We start from the raw sequence: 27,924 nt of genomic DNA on the forward strand, positions 1-27,924 counted from the left end.
AATAATTCTGGAAAAAAATTGAAAATGCAATGTATAGACCTGGAGGGGAATTAAAAGCTAAAACATCATGGGTATCTGGTGCCCCCAAAATTCTTGCACAGCCAGGGTATTTGGTTCTTAGAGTTGATGGAATTTTGTTTGTGACAATGACCCAGGTCTGTTCAGGTATTTATTAAAGATGAGACATGCTTCTCATTACACGTGGGGGCCTAATTGGTTATAGAGAAAAACAAAACTGCTTTCAGACTAAATAAAATCTCTAAATCCAGGCTTTGAATATTCCTTAAAACATGGGAAATTTAGACTATCCCGATAACTAAAGGCCAGGGAACATTATGAAATCACAATCTGTATTTAAACTTGGTAGTCTGATTACAAATCCACAGTATTTTTTAGAATTTTTGAGACTGGGGGAAAGCTTTGGTAGAATATCAATTCACAGAGAGCAACAGGAGAACTCAAGAAAAGCAGAAACTGAAAGAGTACAGATTTCAAAGAATGCAAGTGTGGTGAGTGGCTGTGCAGAACTGAGGCAAAGTTAGAGTTTGGAGGAGGAGGAAAGATGCATCTAGGTTTTGTGGGGCATGAGGTTCATATAACTGAGGATGGGGAGGTCCTCTTTAAAAGAGAAATAAAATAAAAATTAAAAATACAAAATTAGATCCAGGGCTTTGGAAGGGGCCCATGCAAGGGAAGGGTCTGAAGCTTATGCTTCCTTAGTTTCATAGTAAATCTACCACAAATTAAGACAGAGAGAAAAAAGATTCATGGACCAAAATTCTTGAGCTCTGAATTCTCATCTCGCCTCTCTCATCGATACTTTGTAACTATGAGTGAGTTCTTGATTCTCATTGCTCTTCCATTTCTTACCTGGCCAGCGGTGGCTGTGATCCATGAAACAGTGAAAAAGAGAAAGGCCTTAGAATGTTCATGGAAACGACTGGAAGGGGCTTGTAGTTTGAGACATACCTATGAATCAATAAAGATAATTGGGCCTCCAACATACATTTTCCTCTATAATTTTTATTTGCATCATTGAATAATTTATACATCTCTACATTCAATTACTTAATCAGCTGGCAACATTTATTGAGCTCCTGCTATGTGTCAGCTATCATGCTAAGTGCTGGGAATACTGAAGTATAAACAAGACAGGTAAGGTCCCTGCTCCTTGTGGGGCTTCATTTAAGTTGAGAGTAAGAGAATAATAAGTGAGTAAGAAAAAAACCACAGCAAAATGCTAATGGTAATATCCATGAAGAAAACAAAGCAGGATAATAGAATAAGGAGACATTTGTTTATTAAATTAACTTCTATAATATCCTCATTGTAAGAGATGCAAAGGAGAAGGAAATGAATCGTGACCTTCAGGGCACTTATCTAGTAGAACAAATAAGACAAACTACAACACGAGGAGGGCAGGAAGGGTCAAATATTTTAAGAGAGATAGAAGAAAGGGGGGGTGGGTATTCAAAGGAAGGGGGAAGAATAAGAAAGTTTACCTGAAGGAGCTGACATCTGAGCTGGGATTCAAAGGACGGGCAAGTTTTACCCAGACAATTATAGGATTCAGAGGAGTAGAACACCCCGTGAATATCTAAGATGCTGAAGCTTAAATATTCCAAATTCAGTGAGATCGCATCACTGCTCAGAACTAACATCTTTAAATGCCCGGTCAGACTATTTTAGTATTTTTGGTTTCTTAGAATGTCATCTATATATTTCACATAGCTACAGAACCTTCACGAGAAAACTTATTACCATGCATTTTTACCTGATGTACATGTAAGAGTCACTCAGGAATACATCAACATTATTTTTCATTAAATGTGACTTAGCTACAGCAGATTGCTAATTAAGTTGCAGTTTATCAACACGTTGAAAGTGTTTCCACTAATGTCAAAAGCTCATTTGCATTGCTGTATAACTTTAATGTTATTTAGTTTTGAGAGCATCTTAAAGGTTGGAGTTGCAAGGATATGTGCCTGCAAGCCAAAATAATTTGAAGATAAGGTTGATGTGATATTTTAAATTGTATTGAAACATTTTTTGGGGGAAATGAAATTATCTTCCTCCTCAAGATAGAAGGTCCTTGTCATGACCCACCATCCACAACTTTAATAAATCCTTTTTTTCTATTGACTAGTCTTTAAAATTAACTATGTAAATCTAATAAGCGCTCCATCTTTCAAAGGTCGGGGAGGAGTTTCTAATACTGGAACATCTCCCCTTCTCCACATAGAGTATGAAAACAGAATCCATGAATCAAGTGTTTTGGGGTATTGGTTGCTTCTTTTATTGTGATGTTGGCCTTTATTGCTGTTGCTATTGTTGTTTGCTTTATTTGTTTTTATGACAACACAAAAACATTATCATACATTCCTCTCCAAAATACGACTGCTACGCTAATCTATATTTCAATTCCAGGAGGAGATGAAGGAAAGAAGGAAGGAAGGGAGGGAGGAAGGAAGACTAGGCAGCTGATACACCTGCTCTAGAAACAGGTAGCAAATTTCAAGTTCCCACTCAAAGAAAGCAAGCTTCCTCCTTTTATTGTCTTCCCAAATCTCTTCCTTCCCAGTTATTTTCTTATGTTGCTATGATGGCGATGGTGGTGCTGGTCAGGGTGGCCATGGTTCCAGCCACATTCAGCTCCCGTCATAATGGGTACTACCTTAGAAATGAGGCTTGCCTGACCTTGGCAATACCAACCAGGGGAAAGACTATTTGACCAGGACCGGGTAACACAGCATTAGGAAACAAGCAGAGTTGACCCCAGCAGCACAGCCATAATACCCAGCGACCCAATGGTGCATGGAGCTCATAGGAGAGTAGGACTTCAGGGTCTCTCAACTGTTGTTGAGAGACAACTTTGCAATCTGTCACTGTCCCAGGAAATCCTGCTATCATGGGCACCCAGTGCCTGCTCTTTAAGGAGCAACAATTAAGTCAAAAATTCAACTTTTTATTTATGATTAGCAATCCAGCTGCTAATATACTTCCTGCTCAGAAACTGGAGTGTCCTTCTCCTACAGTGGGGACAGGGCACTATCACTACATACATATGGGGAGAAAGCCTGGAGCTGATGGCCAGAAATTTAGAAACTGCCTTAGTGACATTTCATTTGTTTTCCAACTGAGAGGTGGAAGTTACTTTAAATCAGTTCTCTTCATCATAACAGAGTTCGTAAGTTTGCCAATGAAATACTTTCTTCTCCTGAAATACTTTCTAACCAACATAATTTTTTCTCTAGGTTAATCAACACAGACAAAATGCTGTCCCAAGAAAGAAAATGGCAAAAATGGCCTTAGTTCTCAAGACAGAAGAAAGGGGATGAGGTTGGAGTTCCATTTAATCATCTTTTCTTACATTCACAGAGAATCATTTGCAAGGAAATTCCTAGGAGAATGGAACACAAGCTTCCATGTAGTGTGGTCAAGAAAAGTCCAATATTGAGTTTTCCTTTCACTGGTCCATGTCCCAGGAGTGATAATGGCCTCACTCCCAAGCCTCCACCCCAGTGCTCACAGGCTGCCCTGCTCTCCTCTCCTCTCTGAGCGCCAGTTCTGACTCTGGTGCTCCAGGGTCCTCTTCAGCCTGCACCTGCTCTAGTCATCTTCTTCCCCAAACTTCATCCCTAACATACTGCCTCGATCTCCAGAGTTACTGGCCCCAGAATCCATACTAATACTCTCTGTCCATATCTGGAGACATCGAGGTACTTCATCTTGCACTCTTTGTTCACAACTCTTTCCCAGGACTCTGACCTCTGTTACAGTCTCCAGTGCGTACAATTTCAAGTCCTAGTCCAGACAACTCCTGTTGAATCCCATAATCCCGTAAGGCTTCTGTCCATAAGCCCTACTCTTTCCCTCATCTTTTCCATGAAAAGAGATTATCATGAGCTTCCTGGGAAACGTATGGCCCTTGGGCATAAACAATCCAAATTAGCAATAAAAGCAGCATTAAATTAAGAGTAAAGAAAGGGATGTCTCTCTCTCTAGCCTGCATCTGACTGATGAGATCACACTCATGATATGTTTTAAGTATGTTTAAAGAGAATCTGAAGTGAGTTAATAAAAACAAAAGTGTGCACAAACATGAAGAGACTGGTTGATGAGGGAAAATCCTAGAGATGTTAAATGTCTCAGAAAAGACTTAATGAAAAAGGCGTCCACAAACATTTAAAAATATAAACTAGGCAAAGAAATGAAGAAGTGTTTGAAGAAATAAACCCAGAGAAATAAAATTAAGAAAAACATATAAAGCATAACATGAAGAAATAAAAATAACAGTGAGTTGAATACCAAGAATTAAATTTCCAAGGAAAGTGAGTTGCTGTCATGTGCACTGTCCACATATGTTATATTGACTATGATCCAATAAAGGTTTGTCCAATAGCAATGAAGTAATCGTCACTCCATAAGCAGAGCCCTCCAGTAGGACTGAGGTGAAAGGGCAACGTTATATCCTGTGCCTCTAGGAATCAAGTTCTGCTGACTTCTGATCTAGGTAGGTGTGATTAGATTTTAATATAGGCAACTCCCTAAGCCAAGAAACTAATAAACGAGACTGTTAATATATACTAATACTAAAACCCCAGTTATACCAGGAGACGACTATTGAACTCCAAATAAATATTTATTCATAAAGTAAAGCACAACTTTCCTCTAGGAATTGTCCCTCATTCTCATCCAAAACTTGTTTTGTCTTATTAGCCTTGCCAACCGCAGCAGCCAAAACTAGACGTAAAATTCCATCCTGGCCTCTCTCTTCCAAAATCAGTGTGGGATACGGGGATAAAACACTAGACTCAGTGTAGGAACATCTAGGTACCAGTCATGATCCCGTTGTTTATAAGATTTTTGGCCTCGGGTAAGTCACTTATCTTGAGCTCCTTTGCCTCATTCATCAAATGGGGATGCTATTGACTAATATCTGCCCTCCCTAAATCATGTACTGCCGTGATGATCAAATGAAATGATGGCTGTAAAAGGAACTGCAACTGGAAGAGTCAAGAAGGGCTGCCCGGAGACATGTGAGGTGACTCTGAAAGAACAGACAGGTGGGACTTCCCTGGTGGCGCAGTGGTTAAGAATCCACCTGCCAGTGCAGGGGACACGGGTTCGAGCCCTGGTCAGGTAAGATCCCACATGCCGCAGAGCAACTAAGCCTGTGTGCCACAACTACTGAAGCCATGCACCTAGAGCCTGCGCTCTGCAACAAGAGAAGCCACCGCAGTGAGAAACCCGCGCACCGCAACGAAGAGTAGCCCCCACTCGCTGCAACTAGAGAAAGCCCGCGCGCAGTAAGGAAGACCCAAAGCAGCCAATAAAGAAATAAACAAATAAATAAATTTATTTTTAAAAAAAGAAGAACAGACAGGAGAGATGTGGTACGAGGTCATTTCAGGGAGAGGAAATACGGATGCAAGAGAGACAGTCTGGTTTCCAGAGAACAATGGGTGGTAATTAGTATGTCTACAAGGCCCAAGGTGTTAGGGAAGATGGGCCTGAAGAAGGGCTGGATCAAGAAGGACTCTGCGTCCAGGTTAAAGAACTCACATTTTAACCCGGGATGAGCTGTGCTGAAGTTGGATCTCTAATCGTTTCCCTCTCTCAAAGAATCAGCAAGGACAGGAGCCCCCTCAGCACACACGGTCACATATTTTTTCACCATAGAGTAAGTGTAACATGGACAGACACTAGGGAAAGGATCAGCAGGGCACTGCTTATTTCAGAGAATTTTTGCTACCAAATCAAAAATGTTCTGTTGATCACAGACTTCACACCCCTTAAGCCATAGAAACAGCTTTATTATAGGAAAACTTCAGTCACTTAGACAATCAGATAATCCTAATTCCTGCCATGACCAATGGTCCAAAACCACAGAAAAAGCGTCAGTTCTCTTTCCCAAGACCCTATTAATTCAATCTTCAGGTTTAAAGATCTTCTTCGAAAATCATAGAACAATGATGGCTTTTGAATTAGTGACACCTCCTCCCAAATTAAAAATGCTTCTGTGAAACAACTTCCACATAGCAGACACCGAGGTGGAGATTTTCACATATAATGTCCCTTTTAATTCTCCTGAAGACATGGTTTCTTCTTTAAATTTAATATCATAAAAATCAATGAATAAAAATCAATCTCATAAAATCAATCTCATAGTATCTTTTGAGATAATTAGCATAGCCCAGAGGGTTTCCCCCACAAAATGGGAGTCATTAGTTTAGAGGGAGAGAGGCCTCTCAGTGGCTCCAGCATTATCTACCTTGCTACCCCTAATCTTTGAACTCCTGTTTTGAAATGTTCTCAAATCTTCATTCATGGTGATATTACTGTTTTCTTTCCTTCTTTTCACTAAACTCCAAAAGAAATGGCTGGTCAGCCCACTCAATATATAAATGCATCTCTCTCTTTTTTTAATTGTGTAAGTAGCCAATAGCAAAACACATCCTCCCACAGAGTTCTGAGCTGCAATTCTTTTCACAAAACTCTGGCACCCAGTAATGCCAGAGGGAAATAAATAATCCACAAATATCACTGAAATAGGTCAGGGCGGACAGATGACTCAACCATCACCATAACTCTTAGGTGCAAGCTGAGAGTAATAAATTACTTTTCTTTCACCTTCTCTTGTCACCAACTTGGTAATGTGACAAAATTCTCTCTGAGAATGTATAGACTTAAGCTTTTGTCTCTTCCACAATATTATAAGTACATTTTCCCACCCTCAGACATCTCCAGGTAAGGAGGTATAAAATACCAAATAAAAGGTGACATTAAAATTATTAGCCAAGTTTTCAGAAGTCAGATAAACTAAACAAGAAGTTTCCAAAATTCCTGACTGCGGACTGAAAATATTTCAGTAAAAGTAGCTTCTGGGAACAGTATGGTTTATAGTTTCACACTTATTGACTCTTCATAGCTTGAAATATGTCTAGAGGTTTTTATTCGTGTCAAATTCTCTCCATGAAGCTTTGATTACTTTCAGAACTACCTTCTCTTGAACATACCTCACTTCTACAAGCAGGTCTTTGGCCTAACTTTTTGTGTTTGTTGTAGTCAAAGTTAGTTTAGGAACAAGGAATAAACACAGTTCAAGCTAGTTCAAATAAAGAGGGCCTCGCAGGACATGGAGCCATCCAAAGTCAAAGCAAATACTGTCTCAGCCTCTTGGTCTATTTCTTTATCTAAATCTCTCTCCCCACCAATCTCCACACTCCCCCACCCCACTCCGGCTTCCATCTGTTTCTCTGTAACTGCTGTAGTATCTGGGCTGCAGATAGAATTTCTTATTCATAGTTTCTCTAACTGCCCCCAACTTTAGCTTGTAGGTGGTTTTGCCTTTAAAGGCACTGACCTTGACCCCAACATTACACGACCTCAAGATTCAGCACCTACCACAAACTGAGTCTTTTGATTCAAGTTGGGTTTTTTTTTTATAGCTCTGCTCCTCACAGAATTTTCCTCTGCTATAATCACTTTATGTTTTTTTTAAATGTTACTTACTTATTAATTTTTTTTGGCTGTGTTGGGTCTTCGTTGCTGCACGCAGGCTTTCTCTAGTTGCGGTGAGCAGGGGCTACTCTTTGTTGTGGTGCAAGGACTTCTCAATGTGGTTGCTTCTCTTGTTGTGGAGCATGGGCTCTAGGCACATGGGCTTCAGTAATTGCAGCAAGCGGGCTCAGTAGTTGCAACACGCAGGTCCTAAAGCGCAAGTTCAGTAGTTGTGGCGCATGGGCTTAGTTGCTCCGCGGCTCATGGGATCTTCCCGGACTCCAGGGATTGAACCCCTGTCCCCTGCATTGGCAGGTGGATTCTTAACCACTGCACCATGAGTGAAGTCCTGATTCAAGTTTTTGAGAGGAAGAATCTTTGGCGAACTTGCCAGACAATGGATTAAGTCCACTGGGAGAGGTGGCCACCACAATCCAAACAGCTTAGCCAGGGGACAAGGTCACATGGGCACTTAGGCACATCCTTGCAGCAGGGCTATGTGTCAATAGGATGTAGTTGCAGAGACAATAATATGGCAGGGCAGCCCCCCCAGTGTTGTTTCAGAAGTATAATTAGATTCACTCGGAAAGCTGATGATTCATGTAATTCTTCCATTATAGCCCCAAAATGGCAGGAGCTGGATGAAAACACGTGTCTTCGTAGCACTGGGCACATTAAGCCCAGCATTCCCACCTCCGACATGCTCTTGGTCCCAACAGAGAAATAAAAACCCCCAAGTTAGTAAATACTTTCAGACACAAAGTACCTCTCTGCTTACTCTAATTATGACATTGGATTTAGATGAAGTTCCTCCTGAAAAGCAAAGCAGTTTTCAGAAATACTGCTGAAGTATTTCAGACCATTATCTTGTTACTGGACTTCTTTCTTTTTCTTTAAAAAAAAAAAGTACTCACCTAGTGCTTACCTGAACTACTTAAATTACCTGAGCTTCTTAAACATTTAACTTTAATGTTAAATAAAATTAATCAAATCCAGTAATATGTTAGGTGTAGGCTTTTGCTTTTGCTGCAAGCATGGCTGACCCCTCCCAGGCTCTTGACATACACCTGCCAGACTAGTGGGCCCAAATTGAGCAAAAGGCCTGGAACAAAGGTGGCAAGCAGCCTCTACCTGTCCTGGGACCCTTGCATCCTCCACTAGTCGCCCTGCTCTTCCCCTGTCTGGGGAGCTCCCTCCGGTTTCTGAAGCCCAGCCTGAACTACAGGCTCCAGACCCTGCAGCCCAGCTGGAGTCCATTCCCTTTTGTTCAGGCCGACTCACCTGCATCCCCAGTGCCTGGGTCTCCTGGCCCACCTTCCTGAGCAACGCTGCCCGAGGCTCCCGGTTTCCGGACACAGAGTACCTTCCATGAACTCCAAGGCCTGTCCACCGTGCACACCTCCTCACTCAGTCCTCACACCCACTTTCTGTATCACATCTCACACCCACCACCGGGTGATTCTGGTGACTCCAGATTCCGTTTCCCACCCAGGTTTGTGATGCTCTTACACCCATCCCTGTCCAAATGCCCTGTGCTTCCAAATCCATGGCAACTTCTCCTCACACTAGATTCCCAGTTCTGGCCCCTCCTGCCTTTTCATTTATGGGACTAAGTGATGTTATCGAGTTAACGTATCAGAGCAATTAGTTCCTTTGCCTAAAATGAGAAGACAAAGGGCTCATTGAACGTACTACATATGACTCAGCACATTTAGCAGACTGGCCAAAGCATGCACACCTGGACAAGGGAAACTGAACTTATGAAGAGACAGCTGTGGAACATTTCTGTCTGCTTCTAAGAAGATGCCAACGGGACCCGTGCTTCCTCTACAAATTCCACAGGCTCCTGATAGAAAGGATAACACAGTTCACCAAATAAAAAGACCAGAAGACTGAAAAGCAGAGATAAAGGATGATTTGCTTTTTCAGATTCAGATTTTAAACTGTATAAGCAATTACATTTAAAAATTGAATGTCTGAAAAAATATTAAAATATGTATTTAAAACTTAGATCCCTGTGATTTATTTTATAACTGGTAGTTTGTACCTCTTATTAATCTGCTTCACCTACTTCACCCTTCCCCCACCATTTTTCCCTTCGGCAACTACTAGTTTGGGAATACTGTCAATATTTTGTGATAACTTCATATGGTGTGTAATCTATAAAAATATCAAATCACTATGCTGTACACCTGAAATTAATATAATACTGTAAGTCAACTATACTTCAATAAAAATAAATTATAAAATTAAAATTAAAATAATTACCTATACCTAGAGTAGAATGCACTCTAATGTTTAATTAAACATTAATTTAAGTATTTGAACAGTTTATTTAAAAAAATAAAATAAAACTTAGTCCATCAAGTAAACTCACTTGATAAAACTGAGTATGTTCTTTGATGATAATAATGCTCACATCATAGAGAAGAAAAAAAATTGTTATGAATTGTGACTTGAATCTTGGACTTGACAAAGGAGAACTTCTGTTAATTGCCTGAGAGAGAAAAAACTTTGGAATATTAAGTCTTACTGGGATCTCTCCCATTTCCTGTATCCCATTTTTTAAAGTCCTCCATGGGATAATCCAGAAAAGATTTCACATCTTTTGGAAAGTACTATTCTCACTTCATTATATAGTGAAATTTTTAATATCCTTTCTAGCCTTAAGTCTTACTTAAATGAGAATAAAGTAATAACACTGGATAAGGGAATGACAGAGTGTAGGTTAAGTTAAAGAATATTAATAGCCCACACATTTTATATACCTCTGCTTCAGGTATATAAACAAATTTGAGGAATTAGAACATTTTTTGACAACCATTAAAGCTGAAAAAATCTCTTTGTCAAACAAAGAGAATTCTTGAGAGACTAACTGTATTAGTCTACTAGGACTGCCATAACGAAGTACCACATACTGGGTGGCTTAAACACCAGAAATTTATTTCCTTACAGTCCAGAGGCTAGAAGTCCAAGTTCAAGGTCTGGTTTCTTCTAAGGCCTGTCTCCTTGGCTTATAGATGGCCACCTTCTTGCTATGTCTTCACATGGCCTTTACTCTGTGTGCACACATCCCCCGTGTCTATGTGTCCAAATTTCCTCTTCTTATAAAGACATCAGACATGTTGGATTAGGGCCCACCCCAGTGGCCTCCTTTTAACTTAATCACCTCTTTGAAAGTTTTACCTCCAAATAGTCACGTTCAGACTTCAACACATGAATTTTGGAGGGACACATTTCAGCCCATAATCCTTGTCAAACTATGTTTTTTAAAGTAAGAATGAGTAACTATTAGCCAAGCTGAGTTTTTTAAATACAAGGGAAACAGTACTCCAGTAGCTTCAACAGCCTTACCCTGCTGGATCCTCAAAACAAACATGAGCGATCCATGTCGAGCCCCCTGAGGTCACAGAGCGGATACAAAGTGTTGACTTCACTGGTGGGGCTATCAGAAAATACCCTAATTCACAACGCCTTATTGAGTTCTCTACATTTCCAAAATGGATGCTGGGGGTGAAATCTTTTGTCATACATGCATTCTGATTTTTAATTTAGAATAAAGATTAGAGTAATGGGTACAGATTCTGATCATAAATTCTTTTTAAACAACTTTACACCAGGTCCTTACAGATTTTAAGCCTAATGTAACATAATCTAAAAGAAATGAAGCAGGGTATTAAAACTTCTTGCATTATTCAACAATAAACATGTACCATCAAAAAAAGAAAAAGCCTTAATTAAAAAAACAAATGGGATAAAATATTATCAGTAATGCAGACAAAAAGTAACAAAAGTATACTAATAATTTATTATAAGTCAGAATTAGTAATGATCACATCTAGAAGAGGGTAAGAAATGTTACATTTATGAATAAGAATTAAAATAATATATAAATTATAGATAGAAAAATAAAGTCCTAAACATATGGAGAGAGACATAGATTCACAAACAAATTTAAAATGTTTTGCACTCTGGAACAAAAAATTACTCTAAAATATTGAAAGGACATGCCAACAGGGATTTTAAATCACAATTAATGAATACATAAAACCGAGCAAATAAACTGAAAAATAATGTGAATATGACTAATAGAAGTAAATAAAAGAGATTTTCTTTTCTCTTTAAAATGAGTTCTTATAGAGATTTTGTGAAAAAAAACAAAACAAGTAAAGGAAAAAATAGCATTAAAGATAGTTCAACTGAGCTATGTATTTTTTGCAATTCACTGGAAAACAAAGGATAATGCCATCCTTAAATGCATAGTTAAACTATGCTTTTAAATCACTGTGGAAAAAAATCTGTTATAATCAGAACAACACATGCACAAAAATCTAACATTTAGATTCTTTCAAACAATATCATAAAATAAATTCTTTAAAAAAGTTTAAAAAATTTAACTCATAAGTACATAGATTGTTTCAATGTTTGACTTTTTGTTTCTCTGCCAACAAAAGACAGCAACCAAAATTAGGAAGTATTTTCCAAAATAAAGAACAAAAAGAAATAAGAATGGCATTCATATATTTGGCAATTCAATATTCATTAAATACTTCTGATCTGGCAGGCTTTGTGCTAGGCAGATACAATAATAATTGAAGTAGCAAGTTTTTACTGACTCTTTACTATGTGTTAGGCACCTGTGCTAAACAGTTTTTATTTATTACCCATTAAATCTTCACCCAAAAAGCCTATGAGGTCAGTACCATACCCAAAGGCAAGAACAGATGGATGTCAGAGCTACACTAGGACCTGAGACATCTGACTCCAGGCATGAACTCTTCAGTGTCACTGCCAAGGTGCAGAGGACCCAGGACCAGCTCCTAGAGGGGTCATAAATGAGTGCTTAACCTGCTAGAAATGTTAATGATACAGTCAAGGCCACAGTGACCATGAAGAAAACTCCTTCTCCTTAATTTATTCATTCAACAAATATTTATTGAATGGCTGTTCTGGACATCAAGGGCCCGGCAGTTGACAAGACAAAGTCCCTGTCCTCATGTAATGTGCATTCACCTAAAGAAACACGCAATAAAAAAAAGTGCACAATTTCAGTTAGTGATAAGTATAAAGAAGAAATGCACAGCATTTCAGGGAAGGCCTCTTTGAGGAGATGACATTTGGACAGAGACCTGAATCTCAGTGATGTGAGGACACCAGCCTTGCAAAGATCCAGGGAGAGCATTCCAGGCAGAGCGAAAAGCAGATGTAAAATCCCTAAGTCTAGAACAAGCCTGGCGTATTCCAGGTCCCAGGGAGAGGGAGAGAGTGAACATCAGATACAAGGGCAGAGAACTAGTGGGGACCAGATGACAAAAAACCTTCAAGGACAAGGTTAAGAAGATTTTTTTAAAATCTTTTCATTTGGAAATAATTTCAACCTTACAAAAAGTTTAAAGAATAATAGTACAAAGAAGATTCAAATGGCTTTTATCAGATTTGTATATTGTTAACGTTTTACCCCATTTGCTTTATCTCTTGTGGTGTGTGTGCCTGCGTGTGTGTGTGTGTACAATTTTTTAGAACCCTTTGAGAGTAAGTTGCATGCATCTTGGTCCTTTGCCCCTAAACGCTTCAATGTGTATTTCCTAAGAATGAGAATATTCTCTTAGATAATCACTATATAGTAATCAACCTCAGTAAATTTAACATTAATACAACACTTTTGTCTAAGCACCATGATCCAGTTCTATCAGTTGATCTAATGACAATGTCCTTTACAGCCTTTTTCCCCTCCAGTACAGAATCTTGTCTAGAATCAGGGATTTCATTAGTTTTCATATCCCAAGTAAAACATTACTTATCATGGGTTGGTCTAATCGTTCCTTGGCGAGTAGGTTCAGGTAATGGATTCCAGCCAGAACACTACCTGAGTGCTATGTTCTTCCCAGGTTAGCACATCTGGAGGCACTCAACGTCCATCTGTCCCTCATGTTAATTTTGATCACCCAGTCAAGGTGTATCTATTTCTCCACCGTAGTTACAATTTTTTCCTTACAATCAATAAATCACAGAGACCATGTAACTATCCTATCAAAATTTCCCTCTAAACTTATCATCCATTAATGAGTCTTAACTGAACCAGTCTGTACCATGATGGTTGCAAAATGGTGATTTTGTTGTTCCTCGGGGTTTTTTAAAATTTATTTATTTTTGGCTGCGTTGGGTCTTCGTTGCTGTGCACTGGCTTTCTCTAGTTGCGGCGAGCAGGGGCTACTCTTTGTTGCAGTGCGCGGGCTTCTCACTGCGGTAGCTTCTCTTGTGGCAGAGCACGGGCTCTAGGCGCACGGGCTTCAGTAGTTGTGGCTCACGGGCTCGAGAGGACAGGCTCAGTAGTTGTGGTGCATGAGTTTAGTTGCTCTGCGGCATGGGGGATCTTCCTGGACCAGGGCTCGAACCCATGTCCACTGCATTGGCAGAAGGATTCTTAATGACTGTGCCACCAGGGAAGACCCAAAATGGTGATTTTGAACGACAAGATTCTTTGCACGTTTACTGGTTAGTCCTTAGCATTCTATTGTAAGTAAGAGCCCTCCCCTCTCCCCATTTATACATGTATTTATTTACTTATCATCAGTATGGATTCATGGATTTCTATTTTTCCAATGGTATATAAGTCATTAATGTTTTTAACAATTTCAGAGCTCAAATTTTCCCCTTCTTCCCTTCAAACTGGTTCATATGTTCTTGTGATATGATCTCATTATTTCTTGGAGCACTCCTTTATACTTTCCGGCATAATGCCATCCAATAGGATTTTCTGCAATGCTGGGGATTTTCCATATCTATGCTATCCAATGCTGTAGCCACTGGCCCCATGTGGCTACTGAGCTTTTGAAATGTGGCTAGTGCAAATGAGAAACACAATTGTTAATTTTATTTAATTTTAATTAATGTAATTTTAAATAGCCACCAAAACTAGTGGCTAACATAATAATCTAGCAAGATGAGATATTCTAGGATCATCTTTTAACCTACCCTGCCTCAGCCCTGGAATTAGCAACTTCTCCAAGGAGCCCTGTTTCCTTTCAAAAGGGAATGATATTAGAGACCAAGGTCTGATATACATACATAGATATACACACACATGTATATACATAAACTTGTGCACATATACATATATACAGAAATATATGAAAAAGAAATGAATGAAATGATAGCAAAGATCAATAAAACTAAAAGCTGGTTCTTTGAGAATATAAACAAAATTGATAAACCACTAGCCAGACTCATCAAGAAAAAAAGGGAGAAGACTCAAATCAACAGAATTACAAATGAAAAAGGAGAAGTAACAACTGACACTGCAGAAATACAAAGGATCATGAGAGATTACTACAAGCAACTCTATGCCAATAAAATGGACAACCTGGAAGAAATGGACAAATTCATAGAAAAGCACAACCTTCTGAGACTGAACAAGGAAGAAATAGAAAATAAAAACAGACCAATCAAAAGCACTGAAATTGAGACTGTGATTAAAAATCTTCCAACAAACAAAAACGCAGGACCAAATGGATTCATAGGCAAATTCTATGAAACATTTAGAGAAGAGTTAACACCTATCCTTCTCAAACTCTTCCAAAATATAGCAAAGGGAGGAATACTGCCAAACTCATTCTACAAGGCCACCATCACCCTAACACCAAAACCAGACAAAGATGTCACAAAGAAAGAAAACTACAGGTCAATAGCCCTGATGAATACAGATGCAAAAATCCTCAACAAAATACTAGCAAACAGAATCCAACAGCACATTAAAAGGATCATATACCATGATCAAGGGGAGTTTATCCCAGGAATGCAAAGATTCTTCAATATATGTGAATCAATCAATGTGACACACCATATTAACAAATAGAGGCAGAAAAAACATATGATCATCTCAATAGATGCAGAAAAAGCTTTTGACAAAATTCAACACCCATTTATGATAAAAACTCTCCAGAAAATAGGCATAGAGGGAAATTACCTCAACATAATAAAGGCCAAAAATGACAAACCCACAGCCAACATCATTCTCAATGGTGAAAAATTGAAACCATTTCCTCTAAGATCAGGAACAAGACAACGTTATCCACTCTCACCACTATTATTCAACATAGTTTTGGAAGTTTTAGCCACAGCAATCAGAGAAGTAAAAGGAATCCAAACCGGAAAAGAAGAAGTAAAGCTGTCACTGTTTGCAGATGACATGATACTATACATAGAGAATCCTAAAGATGCTACCAGAAAAATACTAGAGCTAACCAGTGAATTTGGTAAAGTAGCAGGATACAAAATTAATGCACAGAAATCTCTTGGATTCCTATACACTAATGATGAAAAATCTGAAAGAGAAATTAAGGAAACACTCTCATTTACCATTGCAACAAAAGAATAAAATACCTAGGAATAGGGCTTCCCTGGTGGCGCAGTGGTTGAGAGTCTGCCTGCCGATGAAGGGGACACGGGTTCGTGCCCCGGTCCGGGAAGATCCCACATGCCGCGTAGCGGCTGGGCCCGCGAGCCATGGCTGCTGAGCCTGCGCGTCCGGAGCCTGTGCTCCGCAACGGAGAAGCCACAACAGTGAGAGGCCCGTGTACCGCAAAAAAACAAAAACAAAAACAAAAAAACTAAAAATAGAATTACCATATGACCCAGCAATCCCACTATTGGGCATATACCCTGAGAAAACCATAATTCAAAAAGAGTCATGTACCACGATGTTCACTGCAGCTTTATTTACAATAGCCAGGACATGGAAGCAACCTAAGTGTCCATCAACAGATGAATGGATAAAGAAGATGTGGCACATATATACAATGGAACATAACTCAGCCATAAAAAGAAACGAAATTGAGTTATTTGTAGTGAGGTGGATGGACCTAGAGTCTGTCATACAGAGTGAAGTAAGTCAGAAAGAGAAAAATGAATACTGTATGCTAACACATATATATGGAATCTAAAAAAAAAAAAAAAAATGTTTCTGAAAAACCTAGGGGCAGGACAGGAATAAAGACACAGACGTAGAGAATGGACTTGAGGACACGGGAAGGGGGAAGGGTAAGCTAGGACAAAGTGAGAGAGTGGCATGGACATATATACACTACCAAATGTAAAATAGATAGTTAGTGGGAAGCAACCACATAGCACAGGGAGATAAGCTCAGTGCTTTTTGACCACATAGAGGGGTGGGATAGGGAAGATGGGAGGGAGACGCAAGAGGGAGGAGATATGGGGATATGTGTGTACGTATAGCTGATTCACTTTGTTATAAAGCAGAAACTAACACACCATTGTGAAGCAATTACACTGCAATAAAGATGTTTAAAAAAAATGAACATATAGGAAAAAAGTTTTTTAAGAAAGAAAATAACTCCAGGGAGCAGAGCAAGTAGTCACGAAATCTTCAAAGTATAATAATTAATTCTTATCAGTAGACAAGAGAAGATATTGCATATTAAATATAAATAGGAGACTGAAAAAACAAAGCACCATCAGAGAACAAAAAAGACATCTTAGAAGTTAAAAATACTATAGCAGAAATGAAGAATTCAAGAGAAGCATTGGAAAAATAAAGTTGAGAAAGTCTCCTAGAGAATAAAACCAGAAAATAAGAAATAAAAAAATAAGAAAATCAGCGGATCATTAAGGCAGAGGTGGGGGAGAGTGGCGGCTAACAACTAAATAAGGGTCATTCCAGAGAGAACAGAATAAATATTCTGTGTTCTATAGCTTTGGTGTATTTTTATAAAATGTCTCATTTTTTTTGGAGCAAAGAGAGAAGACATTTAAAATTCATAACCCTTTAGATTTGTCTGTTGAGAAGACACTTCCAGACAAACCAGAAAGGATCATTCATATTCTACCTGCAGTTCCTTCCAACACACATTTAGGCTCATTATTCAAACCAGGAAAGGATTACCAAGTTAGTTTTCTCTTTTCCAAGCTATGCAAAACAGTTTCAATAATCTAATACAATTCATACATATATATATCCCCTACTGTTTTTATCAAAGGATTTCATCCAGGTTTGTCACCCTACCTCCAGCTGTGCCTGAGTATCACTAGAGTTCAGTCTCTCCAAACAATTCTCCAGTCCTGTGGCAGGTGTGGAAAGGGCTTCATCTGACTTCAGGGAGTGGGGCAGGAGTCCAGGGTCCTAGCTGTCTCTTTCAGACACTTCCAACCAATCAAGATCCTCTCCTCACCACAGAGGAAGTGTCTGGTACCTGCCTTCCACCCTGCTCCTATCCCATGTGCCTCTTATTGGAAGTAGACATTAGACACATCCCACATTTGTGTACAAACACAAATTCCTATGACCAATTAATTTCCAAAAGGGTTTCCCCCCAATTTTCTAGGCACAGATGCAAAAGGGCTATATTTACCGACAGACACTTATAAAAGACTAACTTTTTGTACAAAGGGGAAAGGCGCTTGTTTTGTCTCTTACAGACACACAGAGATGTGACAGCCTCAGTTTTTATAACTTCAGCCAACATCAAGAGCAAATATAGATCCATGGAAGTCCATTATGCTATTGATATTTTACCTTTGAAATTGTCACAGACCTTTAGATACTTCCACACACTTTTCAAAGGCTCTCCCAAACTAACCTTAGCTTTCGGTCTCTAAACTGGAAGTCAGCAGGCCACCCAGGTCCTCCAGGCTCTCACCCTACACACAGCTTCTGGCAGCCAGACCAGATCGTTTGCAGAGCTCTGTTTAGAAACAAACAAACAAACAAAAAACAGCCTTTTAATCATTTAGTCAATTTTCACCCAGCATTCATGATTTATAGGAACAGATTCTTTTCGTTTCTAATTTTAGAATGAGAAAGAGGTTTTAACCAGAGCAGGTCGGTGGCCATCAGACTTTGGCACATGAGCTCAGAAATGGAGCACACTTGCCACTCTCTCATTAAACTTGAGGGTCAGTAATAACAGCATCAGAACATGAAAGTCACAGAGACACAAAAGATATTAAAGTTACACTGATTGTGACATTCCTTGATCCAGGAGCTATTTCTTCATTATCTTGCATGCTTTGAACGTGAATACACATTTTTTTTTCTCTTGAGACCAACACAAATAGCAAAGATGATTTTATCAGTAGTCAGAAAGGCAAATATTCAACAGCACAGGAAATACCTTATTAACCCCACAGTTGAGACAGACTATTGTTCTGACTAAATCAAGTCTAGTGACCCTGTGAGAAAGAGATGGGTGACCCAAATGCCAGGAAATAAGAGAATACTCAATAAAAACAAACAGACAAAAAGGTCATATGTAAGGAGTCATCTAGATTGCTGTTATCTCCTACCCAAAGAGAAGAGATGCCCTGTCTTTGATAGTAAACTTAAAACACAAAGATTAAAAATATATTCCAGTGTTTCCTCCAAGAATGAAGGCAATAGAAGAGTTGTCTTAAAAACAAAACTAGATTAAATCTATAATCAGAGGAAGTGAAGGTAAAATATTTATTGCCAGATAGTAAGATTCACCTAGAGAGCTGAAAAGAGCAAATCTGTGTTCTTGGGGCCCAAGAGATGCACATCTCAGACAACACAGTGTCATTGACTCCCACAGTTGAATAGAGTTGGGTGATTTTATTGGGACCTGTAACTCTCCCATAGATCCATGGAATATCTATGGTAACTGTGCAAGAAAAACTCAGAAACAAAAGGTCAGCATTTAAAAAGTAATTTTATTTGAAATTTTACATGTTACATTTCAGAAGAACTGGGCTCTCAATAATGGATATAGCAAATATTTAAGGAAAAATCCTCAAGGTTTTATTTGTCTGTTTAAAATTCTCAGTGGTGGAAAATAACGGTTACGCCACACAATTGTTGTATCTGCCAGGATCTTACTTCTCTGTCAATATAGCATTTAGTTAGGGAGGGATCAACTTACAGGAAATCTATCTTGCCGACTACAGGAAACATGGTGTTTGTGGTCGTGTGTGTGTGTGTGTGTGTGTGTGTGTGTGTGTGTGTAGTACATGTACACATGCACTTTATGTTTGAGTGGGTTTCCGTGTGCTTAGATAAAATGGCAAGAGGGTAAGGTACCTGTTTTGCTGCCTCACACTTCTATGACCTAGTTGTACTTCCTGTTTAAAGTACATCACATGTAAAGCCTCGCATCATAGCTAATACTTTACAGAGGTTTATTTGAAAGCCAATTATGTATTAAGAACTATCCTAAGTATTGGAAATATAGTCGTTAAGACGATTTTAAAAGCCCCCACCCTCATCTTTGAAAATTGAGACTAGCTTTACTCATTCTAACATCCCTCAGAGCACCTCACTCAGTACTTCACGTATACATAATATATGCCAAAGAAATTATTGTTAAATTGAATTGAGTTTTTATTAGAAGTTGACTTCTAAATGAAGTTGTATTGTAGTAATGCTATTGTAAATGGGTATCTGGGTCCAATTATTGTTTCAATCAAATGTGAATTGATTAAAACATTATTTTTCACAAACACACAATACACCAGCACTGAGACTAATGTTGGTTAGAAGGAATCACCAAAATTGTTGGTTAGATACTAAAACATTAATACCTAGTGATAGCTGTTTTAATCTTAAGCTCAACTATTTCCATTTCTGAGTCATTACAATTAAAAATCCTCTTTTATTTATACATAGATACTTGAATTCTTCCTTTTAAATTAAAGATAAATTGTTGAAGGCCTCCCATATCGTGTGAGTCAGTAAGACTTTTTTTTTCATCCAAAGCCGGTTCACAAGAGTACACAGGTTTTTTTCCTCAATCATTAATATTGACAGATCCCTTCCCAAATCAGTAAAAATTTGCCAAGCTGTGGGCAACTCCAAGGCAGAGCCTCTCTCTTCAAAATGTTCAGTACAACACCCGACACAGGGTAAAGTCTCACCCAGTGATTGTTAGATTGGACCACATTTATTGCTTTTGACTAGGAACCCTGTCATCACACAACACTACAACTGATTGCCTTTGACATTTTTTTCTCTAGAATCTAACTTCATTCTGTCTAACTTTGAAGATGATTTGGGAACTCAAAAATATAGCATATTTTACGTTACCCACGTAGACTAAAAATTAAACATTTTCTTAAGTATAGGAAAAATTCTTGAACACTTATGACTTTTAAAAGTAAGTCAAGGACTTCCCTGGTGGTGCAGTGGTTAAGAATCTGCCTGCCAGTGCAGGGGACATGGGTTCGAGCCCAGGTCCAGGAAGATCCCACATGCCGCAGAGCAACGAAGCCCATGCGCCACAACTACTGAGCCTGCGTTCTAGAGCATGCGAGCCACAACTACTGAGCCCGCACACCCAGAGGCCTTGCTCAACAAGAGAAGCCCCCACAATGAGAAGTTCATGCACCACAACAAAGATTAGCCCCTGCTCGCCGCAACTAGAGAAAGCCCACGTGCCTCAACGAAGACCCAACACAGCGAAAAATAAATAAATATTTTAAAAATAACTATAAAAGTAAGTCAAAAGTAGTTTTAGTTTTGTGATTTTGGTCTTCTAGATTACATTAGATGCCTCAGATATTTTCTTTTTCTTTTTAATTGAGGGACAAACTCAGAATCTTTATAATGATGCATTTATTCTGTTTTATATTGCAAGCAACAAAACGTCATTTTTGTTCCTCCTAGACACAAAACCATACTGTAGGCAGGAAAAAGCCTAAAATGTCTTGCACCAGCACTTCTTTGTAAAGGAGGGTCTCACTAAACATATATAGTGGGATGAATGTCCATGTGTTCGGATGTGCAGAAAGCAGTATTTCTATCTACTTCTGTAGTAACATAATTTCCTTCAAGCCCCCCAACTCCATCTGATGAGAGAGAATACAATCTCAGTCAACTCTGCTGAAGTTAGACGTTTCCGTTAAAATTCAATAAAATTCAGTTAGAAAGTCAATATAGGACTTTTCTATCACCATTTTTCTCCCCCATTTAGTATCTTCTAAATTCCTGGGGCAGCGATGACCGAGTGTCATGGCATGAGGATGAGACATTTGTCCATCTTGGACTCTGTGTCCAGGCTCGATCCTCTGTACATGCTGAATTCACTGTCCTGGGAACAGGAACCACAGTTCAGGCAGGATTATCAGTGCCGGCTGGATTCACTTTCCATACCAGTTCCCTGTGGCCCTTAGGTATGGTCATTTCTTCTCTACACTGGCATCTACACAAGCATCCATACTCTCAGGAAGACTCCAGCTACATCTTCCACTTAATTTCCATCAAAAGCATCGTTTGTCACAACTCTAGACCACTCTGGGTTGGCCAGCTCTCTTTCTCAGCCTGGAGTGGCAGGCACCCTGATGGAGTGGTCTTGGGTGTCGCCGTTCCTCATACTGAGACTCTGTATCTGCTATTCACATAGATTGTCTCTACTCACTGCCCCTACAACAGGGTAGGGGTGGGAGTTCCAGTGCAGTGCTTTCCAGATAAGAAGACAAACCTCTCTTCTGCTCTCAGGTTCCCAGACCTATGAATGGCTGTATTGCTAATCTGAGAGGGGAGGGGCAAGAAACAAGGCCCCTTTTCAGAAACCTTCAATAGCCTCTATGTATCTTGCTTACATTTCCAACAATTTTTGCCTTCTCCCTACCTTTCAGAATACTTATATAGTCTGAGAGAGAGAGAGAGAGAATACTTATTGTTTAGGACAAATAAATTGACCTGAGAGCTCTGCTTCTGAAATCAAAATTCAAGCTCTTAAATCTCAAAATTATCGTCTCTGTCTCGGCCTTCAAAAGAACTTTTAAAAAAACCCACAAATCTAATTTTTTTCTCCTTCTGCTCTTCCATAGTATCAACCTACCCTGAGGACAGCAATCCTAGAATGTTCCAGCTACCTAGACTGTGGGAAAGTTGAGATGTGTGCATATTTCAGGGTCTGGGCTATAAAAAGAAGCAAAATTAGTTTTTTCAAATACAGGATGTTTAATACTGGCAATGAATTTGGAAGGTGTTGGAAAGCTAGTAGAACAAAAATTGGACTTTGAGATAACCCTAGGAGGCAGCCACCACCCCTAGGGCTTGGAGAACAAAAAGGAAAAGATGGATGTTACCAGATCCTAGGACCTCAGATGAAGCGCTGCCATGGAGTTGGAGTTATGACAGTGAAGGGGTGCTCTCAGCTGGTGCACAGACCTCTGGGCAGCGGTGGGCCCACATGGTTGGTACTCGGACCCCTGAGGGGACACTGCAGTCTGGTGCTTGGACTCCTGAGAAGGTACTGCAATGGCTGGCTCTCAAACCTCTGAGGAAGGCACTGCTCATCTGATCTTGGATTCCTGAGTCAGTTCCTTGAACGACTGGTGCTCAGATCTCTGAGAGGGCAGCGCCCATCTAATCTTGGACTTTTCAGGGGTTATGCATGCTTCCCAGTGGCACTCAAAGCTCTGAACTGAGGTCTCTTGAGGGCCATGTTCCAGTACTCAGAAGAGGTACTGCACAGCTCGTGCTTAGACTTCTGAGGAGGAGGCCTTGCAGCTGCTGTTTGGCAAACCAAAAAATGCAGGAGCTGGAAGCATCTGCTGCTCCTGTATCTCCTTCTGCTGAAAGGATGCTTACAGGACCTGGGAACAGGATGAGTGTCCCTTCTCCCTTTCTCCTGCTTTCCAGTCTCCTGCTAGTTCCTCCCTTTGGATTGCAAAGGTATCTTGAAAATGTAGTTTGCAGACTCTTAGACTGACACCATAGAGCCAAGTATAGAAGGGTGGGCATGAGTTAAGAAACAATAGGTTGGTAGCTAGTACAACACACAAAAAAATGTGTCCATGGAGGGAAGGATAAAGAGAATACTTCAAAGTGTTGTGAAGGAGATACTTTTCAAGCAAACAGTCGTACTGCAAAAGTACCTGGACCAGGCATGAGTTTCCCCATCTGCTTTCTATCAAACAAGTTTATAATTCATTTTTTTAACATCTTTATTGGAGTCTAATGCTTCACAATGGTGTGTTAGTTTCTGCTTTATAACAAAGTAAATCAGCCATATATATATATATATATATATATATATCTCCCCATATCTCCTCCCTCTTGCGTCTCCCTCCCACCCTCCCTATCCCACCCCTCTAGGTGGTCACAAAGCACTGAGCTGATCTCCCTGTGCTATGCGGCTGCTTCCCACTAGCTATCTATTTCACATTTGGTAGTGTATATATGTCCATGCCACTCTCTCACTTTGTCCCAGCTTACCCTTCCCCCTCCCCGTGTCCTCAAGTTCATTCTCATTTTTATTTTTTATTAACAAAAGGTTAGAATTTACTGTCACATGAGATTAGAGAACTAAAACTTGGCTCTGCAACACTAAGAAGGCACCCTAATGAAATGAGACTTTTAGGACAGGTATTGATACATTTTGCTAGAGAAACAAGGGAAGAAAAATAGCCTCTGCCCACTTGAGCAAAGCCTGCAGTGGAAGACCGCAGGAGTTTGGATCTGTATCATCTGCACCACCACTCAGCACAATCAGAAGAGGTAGGGTGGGGTCAAGTTCACCATCAGTTCAACTTGTATCTTGTGGTTCCCTGGCCCTGACCAATCCAATACAGACTCTTCACTTCTGATCACAGACTTTGAGTTTGTCTATGGCTCTTCTCAAGCCCCTGCCCTAGCTCCATCTCCCGATTTGGGCTTTCATTGTCCCTCCTTTGGTCTTTGTGATAGTTAATTTTATGTGTCAACTCTGCTAGGCTATGGTGCCCAGTTGTTTGGTCAAATACTAATCTAGATATTGCTGTGAAAATGTTTTACCTATTTTTATTGAAGTATGATTAACAATAATTAATATAAGTATATTATATCAGGTTCAGGTATACGACATAGTAATTCACTATTTATACACATTTATAAGATGATCACCAAAGTAAGTCTAGTCACCATCTGTCACCATTTAAAGTTATTACAATACCATTGACTCTATTCCCCATGACACATCCCCATGACATTTATAACTAGAAGTTTGTACCTCTTAATTCCCTTCACCTATTTCACTCATCCCCGCCAGCCTCATCTTCTCTGGCAACCACTAGTTTCTCCTCTGGATCTATGAATCTGTTTCTGTTTTTATTTTGGAAAGTTGTGTTTTCATTTTCATTTGTCTCTGGGTATTTTTTTTTATTTCTTCTTTGATTTCTTCATTGACCCACTGTTGTTTGGTAGCATGTTGTTTATTCACCATGTGTTTGTGTTATTTCCAGTTTTCTTCTTGTAGTTGATTTCTAGTCTCACAGAATTGTAGTCTGAAAATATGCTTGATATGATTTTAATCTTAAATTTACTGAAACTTGTTTTGTGTCCTAACATGCCATCTATTCAGGAGGATGTTCCACGTGTACTTAAAAAAAATGTGTGTTCTGCTGTCTTGGGATGAAATGTTCTGTAGATATCTATTAAGTTCATCTGACCTAATATGTTGTTTAAGGCTAGTGTTCCCATATTGATTTTCTGTCTGAATGATCTACGCATTGCCGTAAGTGGGGTATTAAAGTTCCTTAGTATTATTGTATTACTGTCAATTTCTCCCTTTTGTTCTGTTAAATATAAATATGCTTTATCTATATTTAGTTGTACTATGTTGGGTGCATAAGTACTTACAAGTGTTATTTTGTTTGATTGACTCTTTTATCATTATGTAATATCTTTGTCTCTTGTTATAGCCTTTGCTTTTAAGTCTGTTTTGTCTGATATAAATATTGCCACCCTAGCTTTTTTGTTTCCATTTGCATGAAGTATCCTTTTTCATCCTTCACTTTTAGTCTCTGTGTATCTTCAGATCTGAAATGAGTCTCTTGTAGGCAGTATATAGATGGGTCTTGTATTTTTATCTGTTCAACCACCTTACGCCTTTTGATTAGAGCATTTAAACTACTTACACTTAAATGGTACTTATTGCCATTTTGTTCATTGTTTTCTTGGTTTTTTGTAGCTCTTCACTGTTCTTTCTTTTTCTCTTGCTCTCTTTTTATTTTGTGTAGCCTTTAACTAATTACTGTAGTTATAGTTGATTTTACTACCTTTGTCTTTTAACCTTCACACTAGTTTTGTAAGTGGTTGATCACTACCTTTACTATATGTTTGCTTTACCAGTGATATTTTCTTATTTCCATATATTTTTTTTTATTTCTAGTTAGGCTTTTTCTTTTCCAATTAAAGAAGTCCCTTTAACATTTCTTGTGTGGCTGGTTTAGGTGTTATGAACTCCTTCAGCTTTTGTTTGTCTGGGAAATGCTTTCTCTCTCCTTCAATTCTGTATGCTAACCTTGCCAGGTATTCTTGCCTGTAAGTTTTTTCCTTTCAGCACTTTGACTATATAGTGCCACTCCCTTCTGGTCTCTAAAGTTTCTCCGGAAAAATAAGCTGATAGTCTTACGGTGGCTCCCTTGTACATAACTAGTTGTTTCTCTCTTGCTGCCTTTAAGGTTGTTTCTTTAACTTTTGACATTTTAATCATAATATATCTTGGTGTGGATCTTTTTGGGTTCTTTGGTGGGGGGGGCACTCTCTATGCTTCCTGGACTTGAATACCTGTTTCCTTCACCAGGTTAGGGAAGTTTTCAGGCATTATTTCTTCAAATAAGCTTTCTATCCCTTTCGCTCTCTCTTTTCCTTTTGGGATGCCTATAGTGCAGATGTTAACATGCTTGATGTTGTCCCAGAGATCCCTTAAACTACTCTCTCTCTCTCTTCTTTTTTTTTTTTTGCTTTTTGCTGTTCTGATTGGGTGATTCTTCACTACCTTGTCTTACAGATCACTGATACATTCTTCTGCATCATCTAATCTGCTATAATTCCATCTAGTGTATTTTTCATTTCAGCTATTGTAGTTTTCAGCTCTGGTTCTTTTTTATATTTTCTCTTTGTTGAAGTTCTCTCTGTGTTCATTTATTCATCTCCAAGTTCAGTGAGCATCATTCTGGCCATTACTTTAAACTCTTTATTAGGTAGATTACTTATCTCTGTATCACTGAGATCTTTTTCTGAGGTTTTGTCTTATTCTTTCATTTGGAATATATTTCTCTGTCTCTTCATTTTGCCTAACTCTCTGTGTTTGTATCGATGTATTAGGTAGGTAAGCTATGTATCCTGGTCTTGAAGGAGTGGCCTTACGTAGAAGGTTTCCTGTGGGACCTAGAAGAGCAGTCCCTCCTGGTCACCAGAGCCAGATGCTTCAAGGGTGTCCCCTGTGTGGGCTGCATGTGCCCTCCTTTTGTGGTGGTGCTACCGTTGTTGTGAGCACACGGGTGGGGAAGGACTGGCTCCTAGCCTGACTGTCTCCAAGGCCCTGCAGGAATGGCTGTGGACATGCTGGTGGGCAGGGCTGGCCCTCCCAGGTCAGATCCACTTTGTGGGGGAAGGGGTACTTGTCAGTGCCAAGGCCGCCTACCAGGTGTGGTAAGGTGGGAGCTGCTTTGGGAGGCACTGATCTCAGCTAAGGCCACCTGCTGGGTATGGCAAGGGGGAGTCACTTTCGAGGAATTTTCAAAGCCAGACATTATGGGGGTTCATCCTCCCATTGCAGTTCTCCAGAGCTGAGAAGCCCAACATGGGACTCAAACCCCTCACCCCTTAGGGAGGACCTCTGTGTTTGTGATATTCCCTCCCCCTTGTGGGTCACCACGCTGGGGGTGAGGGTCCTGACTAGACCATATTTCTGCCCCTTCTACCTACCATGATAGTGGTTTTTTTCTTTACATCTTTTGTCGTAGAAGAGCAGCTCTGCTAGTCTTCAGGTTGTTCTCAGAGACAATTGTTCTACATGTATTTGTAGTTTTGGTGTGTTCATGGGAGGAGGTGAGCTCAGGGTCTTCCTACTCTGCCGTCTTCATCCTCCCTCCTGAAAGTATGTTTTAGATGTGATTAACATTTATAATTAGTAGACTTTGAGTAAAGCAGATTATCCTTCCATAATGTGGGTGAGCTTCATCCAATCAGTTGAACGCCTTAAGAGCAAAAACTGTGGTTTCTTGAAGAAGAAGGTATTCTGCCTCAAGACTGCAACATAAAAATCCTGCTTAAGGGACTTTCCTGGTGGCGCAGTGGTTAAGAATCTGCCTGCCAATGCAGGGGACACGGGTTCGAGCCCTAGTCTGGGAAGATCCCACATGCCACGGAGCAACTAAGCCCGTGCACCACAACTACTGAGCCTGCACTCTAGAGCCCGCAAGCCACAACTACTGAGCCCACAAGCCACAACTACTGAAGCCCACATGCCACAACCACTGAAGTCCATGTGCCTAGAGCCTGTGCTCCACAACAACAGAAGCCACCACAATGAGAAGCCTGTGCGCTGCAACGAAGAGTAGTCCCTGCTCACCACACCTAGAGAAAGCCCATGTGCAGTAATGAAGACCCAACTCAGCCAAAAAACTACAAAAAACACACGCGTGTGCACACACACACACACACACACACACACACACACA

This window comes from Orcinus orca, chromosome 12 (assembly GCF_937001465.1).
Source record: "Orcinus orca chromosome 12, mOrcOrc1.1, whole genome shotgun sequence".
Classification (NCBI taxonomy): Eukaryota; Metazoa; Chordata; class Mammalia; order Artiodactyla; family Delphinidae; genus Orcinus; species Orcinus orca.